Here is a 16661-nt window from a genome sequence, read left to right as displayed (position 1 = left end):
CAAGATATTAAAATTAGGTAGACTCACCTGGTTACTCTGAGTTTGCGGGTTAGAATCCAGCCTGAGGCTCCTAGGGAGCTGGTGTAGGTGCACTGCACAGGCATGTGATATCGCCATCCTCGAGATAGGCTCCTAGCTGCCAGGAAACCTAAGAAAGGCTCCAGTTTGGCAAGCCTATGCCTTTATAATATGGAAGATCTAATATTATAATATGTCCTTGTGCACTGCCAGTAAACACCTGTTTGCTTTATAAGAACGTCAAAACAAAGTCACTTTAAGCGATCTTAGTTTTTCCTGTCTCCTGAAAAGTACAGTTTTTTACACACAACTTTTTCACGAACGTCAACGAAACGACAAAAAGTTTCAGTGTACTATTCTTAATGAGCTATAAGTATACCCATTGTCTAATTACTAGTTTCAGACCATATGACCATATCAATCAAAATCAATATATTTACTCACCCAATAAGTTATGGGCTGCTTATTCTCTAACAGCTCGTAGTAGCTGCGCGCTAGAAGACTAGCAGGTGCAGTGGTGGAGACTAGATCCACGTAGGTTTCCAGGGTCGATGCTGTATCTCCTCCAACCAACAACACCGTCCGCCACACCTGAAACACAACACAAGTTGGTTAGTATCATCTTTCACTATTGATAGTACTAGACACAAATGTTAGGTAATGTTGTTGTTAGTTTTTAAAAATAAAAATGAACGTTGTTGAATGGTACCAAGGGCAGTGTGTTTGTCAATAACTAATTTCCATGGTATACATCAACCTTTTAACCAAGCCAATCTAAAAAGGCATCTTACTGAACACTGCAGGATCTTTTACATCACATAAATTATTAAAGAATCAATAACTAAAAGGTTGTTCCATTAGTGCACTCTCTGAAAGACTTATTCAACTACTTTCATACAATAAAAATAAAACTGGCAACTAACGTATGAGATGTATATTTATTTCATTTCAGTATTTAAAGTCAATTGTATCATATAAACAGTGATTTGATACATGTTTCAGTATGTTGGTATGAACAGTCTAACGTATTTTAAATTAAGTTAAATACTCAAATGCAAGAAGGGTAACAATAACAATGTAAATTTAAAATTTTGGCTATTGTCACTACAAAAAATACTATTAGGCTACCGATAAGAGGGTCAGCCATTTGTATAACCATCTGGACCGTGACAGATAAAATGAGAACTGTACAAAAATGAAGTTTTATAAACTTTCTAGGTAAATAGGGAACATTAGCTGGTTTTGTTTCCAGTACCTACCTAGATACTAGGTATAAATTATCGGATCATTACAATAGGACATTTCTTCAAGCCCTCCTTATAAAAATAGGTACCCATCATAATTTAAAAAGCACTGTTATCCTAGTTTTAGGTAGGCCTAAATAAGTTAAGGAATGACCAAAAATATTTAGAGATGATAATTTTACTAGCTTGAAAAATAAAGTAGTCTTTTAACAGTCCTAAACAAAAAACATTACACACAAAATTGTGTTGAAAAACCCAAATAAAAATTGTGAATTCGGGTCACCGAAATTTTATCCCCCTGGAATTTTACCCCCTGGGCAAAGCTGAGGTCACTATGACGTAGTACTCAAAAATCCCCGCGGATTTGGAAGTCTAATGAAAATAGACAGAGCAAGATTAATTAGATTAACAATAAAAACCTGAATTTTACCCCCAAGCCAGATCAGGGTACCCACCATAGTGAGATGACAAAATTCATGCAGAATTCATGGTTTTCATTGGTAGTTTGAAAAAATTCATAGTCAATACGCTCATACAAGTTGCGGCAAAAAAACAGATCTATTTTATGTAGCACACTGTTCAGCAACATGTCGTCTGAGAGTGGTGGAGTTAGGCTCGTTGGAAAGCCTACACGATGTTATTATCTGTGGTCATAGAGCAGTGGTCACCTGAGCATCGTGCGTTTGTTATCAAGTCAAATTTAAAAAATAATGATTCATAATGAGTCCTTGCAACTCAGCTGCAGTTTGGTGATTTTTTTTTTTATTAGGGCGACATTGATTCCGTCATGTGGCACAATCATGTGGTAGACAATCAACTATAAAACAATGGTTTCTGCGTTCAAAAAGAAGCTGACAAGCCGTTCAAAGTCAGATCGGACGAGTCCGTGCTGCTGTGTATAACAGTCCTCGTATGCCCGCTTGAAAACGAACATCATCTTTAAGCATGTCTGACCGCTTGGTTACACTAATTTTGAGTTTGATCTCGTTCACCCGGCCAAAAAGTCCTGTTTTCCCCCCATATGAATGTCATGAAATATCCTGTGTTCTGGTTTATCTTATTACACAATGTACTTATTGGTTTTTTTTAATCACAGATTATAGACACAATTAATGGTTTATTGTCTGTGGTTTTATCCACAAAGCTAAAAACATCAGGCGTGAGAGCCAGAAATTCGATTTTATTGTTTTATTATGTGCCCCGTTTCAATTTCGTGCTTGGTCTAAAACTTCTATTTTTGTGATTAAAGTCCCCATACCCCTGTACCCATACGCGGGGGTAGGCCACTTAATGATTTTTCGAACCATTTACAGTCAAAGATCTAAGATCTCATACATCAGAAGACTTAGCTGACATCAGCATCTAACCCAAAATGAATTGGAATGAACTAAGCAATTGTTTCTGAACGTGGAAAATTTTAAATACTCGTCTCCAAATGGTATTCTCTCTTGGTGTTCGTTTTACTGAACTGTTTTTAAATATGAAATTTTGGCAAATTTAATGATACTAGTAGAACAATTTTTCCTGATTTTTGAAAATTCATGGTCCAATGGAGAAATCATGCATAGGCCCTAATCCATGCCTTTTTTCATGGTCACAAGAATTCATGCATAATTCAAGCTTTTCAAGGTTTTCATGGCTGGTGACAACCCTGCAGATATAGAAATTATTATATTTAAACTAAAGCCACAACACAAATCTTATACTTTTATTAAGAAACAGCTTTGGTACGATAACAAATATTTGGCTCAAAGAAAACGGGTTTTTAAGATGTTAAATCGTTACAGGAAATCAAACTGCCAAATAATCAAATTACAGTACTCACATGAGCAAAAAGCTTTTATAGTTCGGCCGCTTAGAAAGCGACCTCCTCCAGCATTGGTTTAGCATTAGCGCGCAGGTCGTTTTCTAAGCGGCCGAACTATAGATCCCTTTGTAGAGAAAAAAACAATTGTAGGCTACCAAAATAATTTAGTTATCAATTTAAGTCAAACATCAGATTCAAGGAATTTTTGGCAAGCAGTCAGTGTAATTAAAACATACCCCCGCCGCAGCAAACCTGCAGACTAAGCGAATTTCCATTTCCCTGAATGGATTTACACTAAAATGTCTCCTTAAAAATATCACATTTATTCCCTATTTAAATAGAATCAGTTTAAAACATACTTAAAACATACATAGCTGCAACAGGGAGGGTAAAAGTGTTTTTTATGTAAAATGTTAATAGTTAGTAAGAAATAAAAACATTTTCCAAATTTGGGCAAAATATGTTAATAAACAAGCAAACTACAACAGTTTACTTATTCTCCATAAGAATAACATGGGAATTTTATATTTAAATTTTTCGGAATTTTCTCCGTAACCATTAGGCGCATTATAACGCTTCAATATACTAAATTATTTGTTTTTTTAAGCTCTACAAAATAGTTTAGAAAGAAATTGAAAAATTTTATGTTTTTGGGTAAAAATTGGGACAACCCATTTTTACCCCATATAAGCCCCCATAAACCCCCGTTTCCATGGTCCGATCATGCTGGTTCGCGAACTCGTTCGAATATACGTAGGTTTACACGTTTGTACCAAATTTCATCAATATCGGATCATTTTTGCTCGAGTTATCGCGCTAACGGACACATATATCTATAAGTATAAAAGAGGATGTTTGTATATATATTTGTTTGTTTGTTTGTTTGGCAGTGATAAACTCAGACACCGCTGAACCGATTGCCACGAAACTTGGTACATACGTGTAGAATGTCATGGAATAGGTTTATACACACCATCAATTTCGTGAACCGTCCAATCGGCTCCGCCCCAGTGGCTCTGGAGTTTCCCATGTTAACCTTATGAGAAATGGAATTAATGAATCTTAATAGCTGTTTCAATTAAACAAGTTGGTTCTGTTCTATGATGTCCAATAGCATTAAAGTTACAAGGATTACCAACAGGGTGCAGCACTATTATTTCTTTTACATTTATGACAACAGCTAATTTGCAACCAAAAGGTGAGTGAGCGTAGCGAACGAACTTCAACCTGGAGGCGAGTTAGCGTAGCGAACGAGCTAACCTGAAGGCAAGTGAGCGTAGCAAACGAGCTAACCTGAAGGCAAGTGAGCGCAGCGAACGAGCTCCAACCTAAAGGTGAGTGAGCGTAGCGAACGAGCTCCAACCTAAAGGTGAACTTCAACCAGGACGTGATTGAGCCATGCGAACGAGATCATCTTGAAAATTAAGAAGTTAAACGGGGCAAAGCCCGCGGGATTATAAATAGTCAAAGGCAAGACAACGTCTGCCGGGTTCAGCTAGTATAATATATATATATATATATGAATTTGAACGGATAGTGTTTTTGGCCTCTAGGGAGGCCCTCAAAACGAAAAAAAAATCGGTCCCGGGTCCAGGTCTTACCATGAGTACTACGGTAATAGCTTATTCCCTATATGGGAAATTCGCTAAAAGGAAGGGAAGAAGATTGGGAAAATTGCATCATCAGAGTGGGTTTAACATTTTCACACCCTACTCAACCCACCTTTACTAGTAGAGAAGATAAGTTACAGTGACGGTTCTAGGACCTTGTCAAGGGGGGGGGCTACCGAGGGGCTTGGGGGGTGTGGAGCACCCACCAATAAAGCAGGGGGGTCAGGGGTCCTCCCCCGGGAAAATTTGGAATTTTCTAAGCCGTTTGGTGACTTTCTAAAGCCATTTTTAACACCTGAAACCGTGCCCAATTGTCCATAAACTCCCATTTCACCTGTTGTTTGTCATGAGCAAATAGACATTTAAAAAATTAAACTTTGACGATTGCATTCATGAATTTCAAAACACACTGTAGACTACGGCCATATCCTCCTAAAAGCCGTTGGGTGACTTTCTAAAGCCATTTTTAACGTCTAGAACTGTGTGCAAAACCTCAAATTTACCCATTTATTTGTCATGAATAATCAGACATTTTTTAAACTAACTATGACGATTGCATTCATAAATCTCAAAACATATTGTAGGCAACGGCCATATCCTCCTAAAAGCTGTTTACTGACTTTCTGAAGCCATTATTAATGTCTATATCTGTGTCAGGGTGGCTAGTGACCTGGAAAACCTGGAAATGTCAGGGAATATTAAATATCTGGAAAAGTCAGGGAATTTTGTCATAAGTCAGGGAAAATTGTAAAATGATAAACATAATTTTAATAATTACTAGGAAAGGTCGAGAGTATGTGTGCCGTGTGGTTAAAAACTAAGAAATATGTCTCTACAATTAAATTTTGTGTTTTTGTACAAATTAAATTTTATTATAAACTGCGTATCATCTTAACTCAGTTTAATTTTATTAAGGTAAGTTGCAAAGTTTGAATATGAGCTAGCCTGTATCTATAGGTTTTATGTATTTTTTTCATGTAAACAAACATAAGATTTTCTTTAGATAAAGATTAGTCCTTTTGAAGAATTAGTTAGGTAGTATTAAAATTGTAATTTTGAATTTGTCGATCAGGGAAAGCTTAAAAAAATCATGGAATTGTCAGGGAAAAGTCAGAGAATTTTTCAATGTGATTTCACTAGCCACCCTGTGTGTCCAACTGTCCAAAAACCTCCCATTTCACCTGTTATTTGCCTTTGTTATGAGTAAGTAAACATTTAAAAAATCAAACTATGTTGAACTTGCATTCATGAATTTCAAAACATAGGCCTAGTGTAGAATACGAAGCCATATCTCCTAAAAGTCGTTTGGTGACTTTACAAAGCCATTTCTAACGTCTAGAACTGTGCCCAATTGTCATAAAACCTTCAATTTCACCTGTTATATGTCATGCAAGCAAGTAGACACGTTTTTTAACCTTACGTTTTTCTCCATTTCATAGATCTGTCACAATATGTATAGTATTGAATTCAGTAATAGTATCGACTATATAAACTTAACACTAGTGTTTATATAGTGCAATGGTAGCACAATGGTAATAGGCTACTGGTGCTACCGCTGATTGCTGATTGATGCCTGTGTAAAGTTAGCGGCTAGCAGGCAATTTGAAAACTAACTATGGAACATCAGGAAATCAGCTGTTTCACCGTCCTCGCTTGGCGCTCGCCTTTGCCCTAGCATGTCAACAGCTGACTGCTGTAAAAATTGGATGATGCGTACAACCTTCCATAGCGTAATATTGTTTTATTCTTTGTGCTATTGTCCACAAAGTTTATCTATGTGCAACTTAATACTACTCCTGCCATCGCTTATTATGTTGAATAAAAACTACATTGATGTCTGTTTTATGACATTGCGTGTTTTAAGGACGAAACGTACGTTTAAATTTATTTTTCCAGAGTCCAAGGGGGGGCAAAGCCCCTGTAGCCCCCCCTTGGAACCGCCACTGATAAGTAATGCAGAACCTTTTATCATAGATGCATACCTTGATAGTGATTTCACTCTCGCTGAGTTAACAACCGTCTTGTCCAGTGCTAAACAAAACAAAGCACCGGGTCGTGATAGAATTCCGTATGAATTTTACAAAAATGCGCCTTTGGTTTTATTAATTAAACTACTTAAAATCTACAACAATTGTTATAAAACGGGAATAATACCAGAATCCTTTTAAAGTTCAATTGTGTTTCCATTGCATAAGAAGGGGGATATTAACTGCGTAGCAAATTACCGAGGTTTATCTTTTATTGATTGTATAGCAAAACTTTACTAATTGGGTCCATGAAAAAATATATTAACAGAGTTTTAGGCTGGGTTTAGGAGGGGGTATTCAACAATAGATAATATTTTTAACCTAACCTGTATGGGACACTTAAGATTAGAGGAAAACAAGGGGAAACTATTTTGTTTTTATTGATTTTTCATCAGCTTTTGATACAATAGACAGATATGCCCTTATGTTCAAATTATCGTGTTTAGGCTTATTAACAAAATTACTAACTATAAGAACTATTACTCGGGAACCAAGGCGTCAATATGGGTTCCTGGAGGAATAACCAACAGCTTTAATACCTCCATGGGTTTAAGACAGGGATATCTAATCAGCCCTATTAATTTCACATTATTCATTAATGATCTGCCAGAAGTGTTAGAAGGTGGGTGCAACTTTGGTGGTCAGAGGGTCAATATGCTGATGTATGCAGACGATATAGTGACTATATCTCCGACAGCTACAGGTCTGCAGCACATGATAAATAGGCTAGAAAACTACTGTGAAATATGGAACCTCAACCTCAATTTAAATAAATCAAAAGTCATGGTATTTAGGAAAGGAGGGAGGCTTGGAACAACTTGTCAATGGTGGTACAAAGGCAAAACAATAGAGATAGCAGGCCCGCTCTGGCCAGGGCGGCTGGTCGGCGATCCCCGAGGGCCTCCGGCTCAAGGGGGCCTCCAAAAGCCAAAAAATCAATTCAAAAAAATTTAGTTATAATAAAAAAAATATGTTGTTTAACTGTTTCACAGCGACGTAGTCTTACAAAAACAATTTTTAATAAACAATACTCTTTTTTTAATTGAATTACAGTTAGGGGTAGCCCCTAAGTACAGTGATAGTCAATCGGTACTAGAGGATAGTCACCGATCTCACTGCAACGCACCGTTCGAATCACTTCAGTGCCCAGCGCTCCGCGGTAGTGACGAGACATTGCCGTGCCGGCGCGTCTGCGATATGTCTGGTGTCTGGACTCAAGCAGACAGCTTAGCGCTTGTACTAGTATAGTGATGGGACAACCGACTGGAAAAAACTATCGACTAGTCAATTTGTCAATCGGTTGTTTTTAAAACCAGTGGTTTTTTCAGTTGAATGAAAAACCGAGAGAATTCCACTACAACAACAACTGGTGGGGTTCAATCGGTGCAGTGGTTTCAGTCATTGCAAAGAAAATTATCAAATATAATTTTACTTTAAACATTGGAGTTTTCCCGCTTGATTCCTATTGTTTGTTGTCATTTGCATTAATATTTTGTTTTGTTACTTTGGTATAAAACGTAATAGAATGACAAAATTTAAAATTAATTAAAAAATGTTAGTTTATTACATGACTGCAAGATTTAAATTATTCAGTAGGCCTAATGTCTCTAACTAAGTATAACAAATATTCCTATTTATTTGTTACCTGGTTTTTAAAACAGATTTTACTACAGGCATTAAAATCTAAATCATCAGTATATAAAACACAGTGTCTTGGCAATTTTATACTTTTTTTAAAAACAAAAATAAATGCAATTACATTTTATGTATCATCAAAAACTGTTCCCAATTCCTATCCGTCAGTTTATCTACAACTGATTTTATTCAACCAGTCAGCCTCATCTCAACACCAAAAGGTCGAGTATGGTGTTACGACTAGTTTAATCACCGACGACTGTTTCCAGTCATTCCTACGTAGTGGGTTATGACGTATTGTTTGAAAGATTACTAACACGTGAATCGTTCAGTTTATAAAATGAAACGTGTGCACCCAAGTGGCGCAAGTAAAATAAAAATGGATAGGAAATATTTCAAAATAAAAACAAATTAAAGTCAAACTGTTTGAACTTATGGTTAGCAGGTTAGCTGGTTTCAGTTCCGATTCTGCTAACAATGAGAAGTCGCAAACAGGCAGGCGGAAATCATCAGAAGTTTTTTGTAAGCCTTACAACGTTTAAATTAAAATACTTTTGATTATTTCTGATTGTCTTTGTTGCTGAAGTACAACTATGGAGTAAAGTGTGTGATAAACAGTAAATGTGGTCCATTCATATATGTATTCAAAATTCAAAAGTGGTACGTGATATGCTTTTTTACCATGTATGGCAAAAACTCCAAGAACTAGGTTTTGGTCTTGTTTTTAAATTGATGACTTAAAACAATTTTAAGAATAGACCTTTAAATTTTATGGCAGCTGTAGAGATGAATAGAAATACGAGAAAATTTTATATCAAATTTAAATTGATTGATACCTTGGAATTAAATTTATAAATACAAAAAGATTTTAATTTAGGGAAATTTAGCAATTATTAATTTAATCAAAATTATCAACAACTTTTAATCATTTAAAACCACATTAGGCCCCTTTTATGCACCTTTGGCATGCAGCAAACATATATGCTAACTAATTGTTGCCGTGAGAGCACCCCATGGTCCTTGTTTTATTTCTGGCTGGGGGCCTCAAATCAACATCTAGCCGAGGGCCTCCAATGGAGCCAGACCGGGCCTGAGAGGTAGTAAACAGTTATAAATATCTAGGGGTCGATTTTACTCCTAGGGAGCTGGTGTTAGTGCACTGCACAGGCATGTGATATCGCCATCCTTGAGATTAGCCTTAGCCTTAGCCTTTAGGTGATTTTAGTTATTTTTTTTCCTCCTGAAAAGTACAGTATTACTTTTTGCATGAACGTCATTACGTCAACATATCTATGTACGTTCCTATCTACATTCTTTATGAATCTTCTTCATTCTTCATTCTTTATCGTCAAATGACTAGTTTCAGATATAATATGACCCAACCAAACAAGATCAATATTATTATTTAATCAATGCTGAAAATTCACTCACCAAATATGGGCAGCTTGTTCTCTAACAGCTCGTAGTAGAATACACAAGAGTAGACTAGCAGGTTCTGTGGTGCTGGACACAAGACGATCCACAAGTCCTCATCAGGAAACTAGAGAACTCTCCAGGATCGATGCCGTATCTCCTCCAACCACCAACACCACACCTGAAACAGACCCCAAGTTGGTGTACTTTTCAGGAGACAAAAAAAAGCTAAAATCGCCTATAGACTAAGCAGATTGCAGCAGCAAAGCGCAACACAGTTCACGGGTTCGAATCCTGCCTGAGGTCCTAGGGAGTTGGTGTTGGTGCACAGTCATCCTCGGAATAGGCTCTGGGCACTTAAGCTGCCAGGAAACCCAAGAAAGGCTCCAGTTTGGCAAGCCTATGCCTTTATAATATGGAAGATCTGATATAATAATATGTTCTTGTGCACTGCCAGTAAACACTCGTTTTGCTTTTGTAGAACGTCAAAACAAATCCTAGCCTTTAAGAGATTTTAGTTTTCGATTTGTCCCCTAAAAAGTACAGTTACGACCTTGAAGCTATATATAGAATTGCACTACTTCCCTAAATCTAAAGGACTGGCGAGTGGTATTCCAATCACAGGACAAGATACGTTGTTTTTCGAGTATTCATTGCCCGGTTTGACTTTGGATTGTCTTATTGTGTAGAAACTTTGAATAATCAAAAATAAAATTAGAACGTTAGAACTAACCACGATTATTTAGTATTGATTGTGTAGCCTATATAAAATGATTAAATGATAGGGACCAGGGGAAATATACAAACTTTTGTCATGATTTGAATTTCAACATCAAAATATAATATTGCACAATCAATATATTTTAGGTCATTGACCTTTATTATACATCCGGTATTGCTGTTTCAGGAGAAACACGTTGATAAATTATAAATTGATATTCCCGTGGTTAAAAAGAATTATTTTATAAACCTATAAAACAAAATCATAAAATCTTACATAAAGATAATAACAATAACAGCAATTGTAAAAAGGGTATAAAGATAACAACGTCATTATACTTTCTCTTTGTTCTTCTATTTCTTGGGTTTCCCTTCATCACGCATTCAACAAGTTGCCTAGTTGCCCATGTCGTTATCAGCTTTTGTGACATAGCACAGCAGGGGGTAAAACTTGACGAAAATCGGTTAATTTTTACCTATTATTTAATTACCAATGTACTTGATTGGTAATGTATTAATAAATTGGCCGGTTTTTGTCAAATTTTACACCAAATTTAATGGAATTTCAAGGTGAATATCAATAAAACAATTATTACCAAATATGTTTATTCATTTAAAAGATTGATTTGTGGTATTGGGTTCCCCACTGAGTGCATCCGAGCGGCACTAATGAGGGTTGAAGTGAACAATAGACGGCTTATCAGACCCGACCCTCCCCAGTGGTCTGGAGAAAGCTTGTAAAAAAACTATTGTTGTAGTGCGTGACTTGTTGACCTTGGGCTGCTTCAACTTTAATTTTTTCAAATGAACTGTGATGTTTCAAAATCAAAAACAATAACTTGGGACCATACTGCATAACAATAATGGACTGCAATAATTGTTGAATTTAAAATCCATTTTTAACAAACTTCTAACTTTTTACTTTTAAAACTTATCTTGGTATTTTACTTGGGGTAATGAAGTTATGTAGGCTAGTGTAATTCTTGGTTCATCAAGGTTCTACTGAATTATGTTTGGCAGTGAATAAGTGTAGAATGAAATTTATAAATTCAGGGATACACACCTTTTACAGAGTTATAAAGCCTAATTGCTCTAATTAACTTGCCACAACATCAAATCTAGAGCCCAGTTTAGTGTATTAGTGATGTTTTCTAAACTTGGCAAACCCCAAGAATGCCACTTAAGGCCAATAATCTGTTCCAAAAACGTAAGGAAATACAATGTGAAAATAAAATTGAGATAGAAATCCTTGTCTTGTGAGAACCAGAAAACAACATAAAACATAACCTCAAGTAAACAAACCCAAACTTTGACATCAGTCCTGCTGAGCTTAAGTGTTGTGTGAAGATTTCGGCTGTTAGTGTACTTAATTCAAGCAACCAACTTTTGAAAATAGATGTTGTGAATTGTGATTTTCAAGAGAGAAAAACTGTGGACGTGGCTAATTTGAAATTTTATGATTCAAAATCACCATTTATGTTTATTTACACAGCTTTACAGTGTTTTATATGTTAAAAATGCATATGCAGCTTATCATTAACCGCGCCGAACTATCCGAATCCGAAAATATCCGAATCCGAACCTCCCAATATCCGATCCGATCCGAACCGAGCCTCAACTATCCGATCCGAAATGAAATTTCACTATCCGCACACCTCTACAAATATTAACTCACCCAATACGGGCTGCTAGTTCTCTAACAGCTTGTAGTAGCTGCGCGCGAGTAGACTAGCAGGTTCAGTCGTGCTGAAACGCCCCATGGACACAAGGCGATCACACGTCCTCATCAGGAAACTAGAGAACTCTCCGGGGTCGATGTTGTATCTCCTCCAACCACCAACACCAATTGCCACATCTGAAACATGCCACAAGTTAGTGTAGGCCAACTTTTTAGGAGGAAAAAACTAAAATTGTTTTTAAGCTAAGCTTTGTTTTGAAGTTCTAAAAATGCAAAAGTCCTACGGTAACTTTTGTTAGTGGTTGTAATGGTTCTAGGCCTCTCCGCTGCACTGCAGTCAGCGCAGCGCTTAAAACAGTTCACGGGTTCGAATCCCGCCATGATTCTCCTAGGGAGTTGGTGTCAGTGAACAGGCATATGATATCGGCATCATCGGGATAGGCTATGGGCACTTAACACGTTCGCTGTGAGAATCCCTTTGGCAGTATACCGGTACGGTCGGAAATGCGACGCAGCCTCTGCGCGCCAGTGAATCAGGGAACGCAATAGCATTAAAATAATTCGGTCTTGACAGCAGCAAAACACAGCGGTGGTGATGGTGCTGTGTTACCCTGAGAGTGGACGTAAGTTCACTGAAAAACTTACAGATAGCAGCACTGCCTGGATACGTAGCCAATGTTTTTGTAATGGCTCGAAGAGAGAAAATCCCTGAAAACAAGACAAAAAGCGTTGCCAGACGGGATTTTACGGGAAATGTTACTACCAACTTAAACCCAAATTAAAGTAGGTATAGGACCAGCACAACATGCTGAAATAGTTTAGTTGAAGTTGATCCCCGATAAATGCGGAGGTCACAATAGACCAACTTGTTACACACTGCATTGTTACTCCGACTGTGCCAGTACGGCATGACTCTGATCGGAGTCGTCAGCAGCTAATGTTTTAAGCTGCAAGAAAACCTTAAAAGTCTTAGGTGTGGCGAGACTATGCCTTTATTATTATAAAGGCCCCCTATTGGGAAGATCTGATATGATATATTATTGTGAACTGCCACAAAACACTGGTTTAGCTTTTTAGAATATCAAAACAAAGCTTAGCCTTTAGGTGATTTTAGTTATTTTTTTTCCTCCTGAAAAGTACAGTATGACTTTTTGCATGAACGTCATTAAGCAGTGTTGGGGAAGCTACTTTTAAAATGTAGCTAGCTACAACTACTGCTACATTTCCAAAAAAGTAGCTTAGCTACAGCTACAGCTACAGTTCCGAAAAAGTAGCTAGCTACAACTACAACTACAATGAAATGTAGCTACAGCTACAATTTTAGCTACATTTCCAAAGGCGTTAATTTTTATTCCACGCACATTAGGTAAATGTAAAATTAATTGCAACTACATTTTTATTAAACAAACATTTAAAAAAATGTCAGTATTGTATCTAACATTACTTGGAAAACAAATTATTTCTAGATTGTATTTAATTTGTTGGCATTATAAACCTAACATTACAACAACAGAACCAAATAGTTGGGTGTCCCATCATATTTAGTAATTATTTTTAAATATTGCATTATTTTTAAGCATCTTAAAATGAAATTTTCATTAAGTTCAAAGGACATACAACCAAACTATATTTTAAAAGCTAATTTTATTAATTTAATATAGATTCATTTATAGATGTTTTATATCAACAATTAAGACCAATAAAACTGCAAAAAGATTATTTAAAAATACTTTTTGTGTTACAGAGCCTAGCCTACTGAAATTGGAGTTTATTGCCTTTCTTTACTTTTAATGTTAAAAACAACATTGCTATAACTTTTAAAGTGATAAATTACTTATTCTACGAATAACACTTTTCAATGTCAAGAAATCGTCTTTTATTGTCATTATGCATAGGGCAAATTGTGCTTCAACCTTGTTTGGTAGAGAAAACAGTATTCAGCAACTTATCCTGAAATCGGCTTTTAATTTAAACATGATGAAATTTGTAAAGTAAAAATAACATGTAGGCCTACTTGGCTATGTAACAAGTTGGCTATAGTAGGCTTGTTCTTGCAAGGACTAAACAGATATATTCATAATAATTGAACTTGGTTTGGTATTCGTCTTAAACCATAGCCTCAGTCCTATACAAGAGCTGTTAGCAGGAGCAAACTATGCTATTTTTTCAATGTAAGTTTCATGTTATATGGAGATTTTTTCATTACAATTATCATGTAGTCTAGGCATATCTTAAATCTCATCAGGTAATTTCCTCTTTGCTAATTTAGTAAACCTTTGAAAAATCTTCGTAATCTAACCAAGGAAGGGCTTGTGATGATAAACCACAATCAATAGCTGAAGCAAAGGTTGATAGACCAGCTTTCTCATTATTTCAAGGTGTGTTGGTTTCCATTAAACCCCAAGTTGAAGCATTATCGATATAATAAAGAAACTAAATTGATTACTAATTCCCCTGTCCTGTCAATCACTTGCAAGCATTCAATTCAATAGCTTCTCTTGTCACCGGTACCGTTTAAACGTCGTCTGCATCTAAGCGATTTTATTTTATCTGACAGTAATCATAGAGTAGTAAATTAAGGAAATGAGAGCCAAAAATGTGGATAACACTCATTTAATGGCCTCTATGTCCACACAACGTTGTAATAGGGAATGAAACGGCTGCAACCAGCTGTTTGAAGCCAAGAAAGTAGGCCTAATTTTTTTGAAAATCTCAGTCTGAAAGAGGTTGTTTCACGTAAGGTTGAGGTTATGATAAAAATCACTATCTCAAACAAATGTTAATGTAGCGAGAAAAGTAGCTAAAATTCCGCTACAACTACTTTAAAAATGTAGCTAGCTACAGCTAAAGCTACAAAATTTTAAAAGTAGCGTAGCTACAGCTAACGCTACAAAAAAAGTAGCGCGCTACTTCCCAACACTGATTACGTCAACATATCTATGTACGTTCTTATCTACATTCTTTATGAATCTTCTTCATTCTTCATTCTTTATCGTCAAATGACTAATTTCAGATATAATATGACCCAACCAAACAAGATCAATATTATTATTTAATCAATGCTGAAAATTCACTCACCAAATATGGGCAGCTTGTTCTGTAACAGCTTGTAGTAGGACACACAAGAGTAGACTAACAGGTTCTGTGGTGCTGAAACGCCCCGTGGACACAAGACGATCCACAAGTCCTCATCAGGAAACTAGAGAACTCTCCAGGGTCGATGCCGTATCTCCTCCAACCACCAACACCACACCTGAAACAGACCCCAAGTTGGTGTACTTTACAGGAGGCGAAAAAAAACTAAAATCACCTATAGACTAAGCAGATTGCAGCAGCAAAGCGCTTAACACAGTTCACGGGTTCGAATCCCGCCTGAGGTCCTAGGGAGTTGGTGTTGGTGCACAGTCATCCTCAGAATAGGCTCTGGGCACTTAAGCTGCCAAGAAACCCAAGAAAGGCTTAGGCGAGGCGACCCTATGCCTTTTTAATAGGTAAGGTCAGGTATTATAATATGTTATTTTGAACTGCCACTTAACACCCGTTTTGCTTTTTTAGAACGACAAAACAAAGCCTAGCCTGTAGGCGATTTTAGTTTTTGTTTTGTCTCCTAAAAAGTACAGTTTTTTTAGTACAACTTTTTGCATGAACGTCAACAAACGACAACAATGTTTCCAGTGTACTATTCTTAATGAGCATAAAGTATATCCATTGTCTAATTACTAGTTTCAGACCAAATAGCCAAATATCTAGATCAAATATTCGCTCACCCAATATCGGGGCTGCTTGTTCTCTAAAGGCTCGTAGTAGGATACACAAGAGTAGACAAGCAGGTTCTGTGGTGCTGAAACGCCCTGTGGACTCTAGACAATCACACGTCCTCATCAAGAAACTAGAGAACTTTCCAGGGTCGATGTCATATCTCCTCCAACCATCCACCACACCTGAAACATGACACAAGTTGGTTAGTATCATCTTTGACTATTGATAGTACTAGACACAAATGTTAGGTAATGTTGTTAGTTTTTAAAAATAAAAATGATCGTTGTTTGGAACCAACGACAGTGTGTCAATAACTGATTTCTGTGGTACCGTGGGTACCTATACATTCACTATCCTCTTAACAGCCAATCTAATAAGATATCTTACAAAAATTTAGAGGAACTTTTAAATCGCATTAATGATTAAAACATCAAAAACATTAAAGGGAAATATCGTTTCCCACTAGTGCACTGTGTAAAAGACTCATTCAACTAAGTTAAATTTTCATCCAATAAAATAACACTGTTAACTAACACAAGAGATGTCTATTTATTTCATTTCAGTATTTAAAGCCAATTGGACCGCATTTAGCAGAAGGGAACCAACCCACAAAATTAAATATTTTGAGATATTGTTTGTTTTGGATTTAGGAAATCAATCTGTGTAAAAAAAAAAATTGTTTCACTCATCAAAACAACATTAATATTAAAAAAAAAACAAACACAATTTTGTTTGGATTGGAATCCTGTG

General features: G+C 36.4%; 1 long non-coding RNA gene across 1 annotated transcript; it reads right to left on the bottom strand.

Moving 5' to 3' along the window:
* Positions 1–557: 557 nt before the first annotated feature.
* LOC128993872 (uncharacterized) lies at positions 558–16086 on the bottom strand. The gene is made up of 4 exons (XR_008490845.1): positions 15920–16086; positions 15231–15405; positions 12150–12329; positions 558–609 (listed from the first exon to the last, which is right to left on the bottom strand). It is a non-coding gene; the product is annotated as an uncharacterized LOC128993872 (long non-coding RNA).
* Between the last annotated feature and the right edge of the window lie 575 nt (positions 16087–16661).

This window comes from Macrosteles quadrilineatus, unplaced genomic scaffold (assembly GCF_028750875.1).
Source record: "Macrosteles quadrilineatus isolate MER2022 unplaced genomic scaffold, UCM_ALF_1.0 Scaffold_1__1_contigs__length_201487025, whole genome shotgun sequence".
Classification (NCBI taxonomy): Eukaryota; Metazoa; Arthropoda; class Insecta; order Hemiptera; family Cicadellidae; genus Macrosteles; species Macrosteles quadrilineatus.
This window is presented reverse-complemented; position numbering and strand designations above follow the sequence as displayed.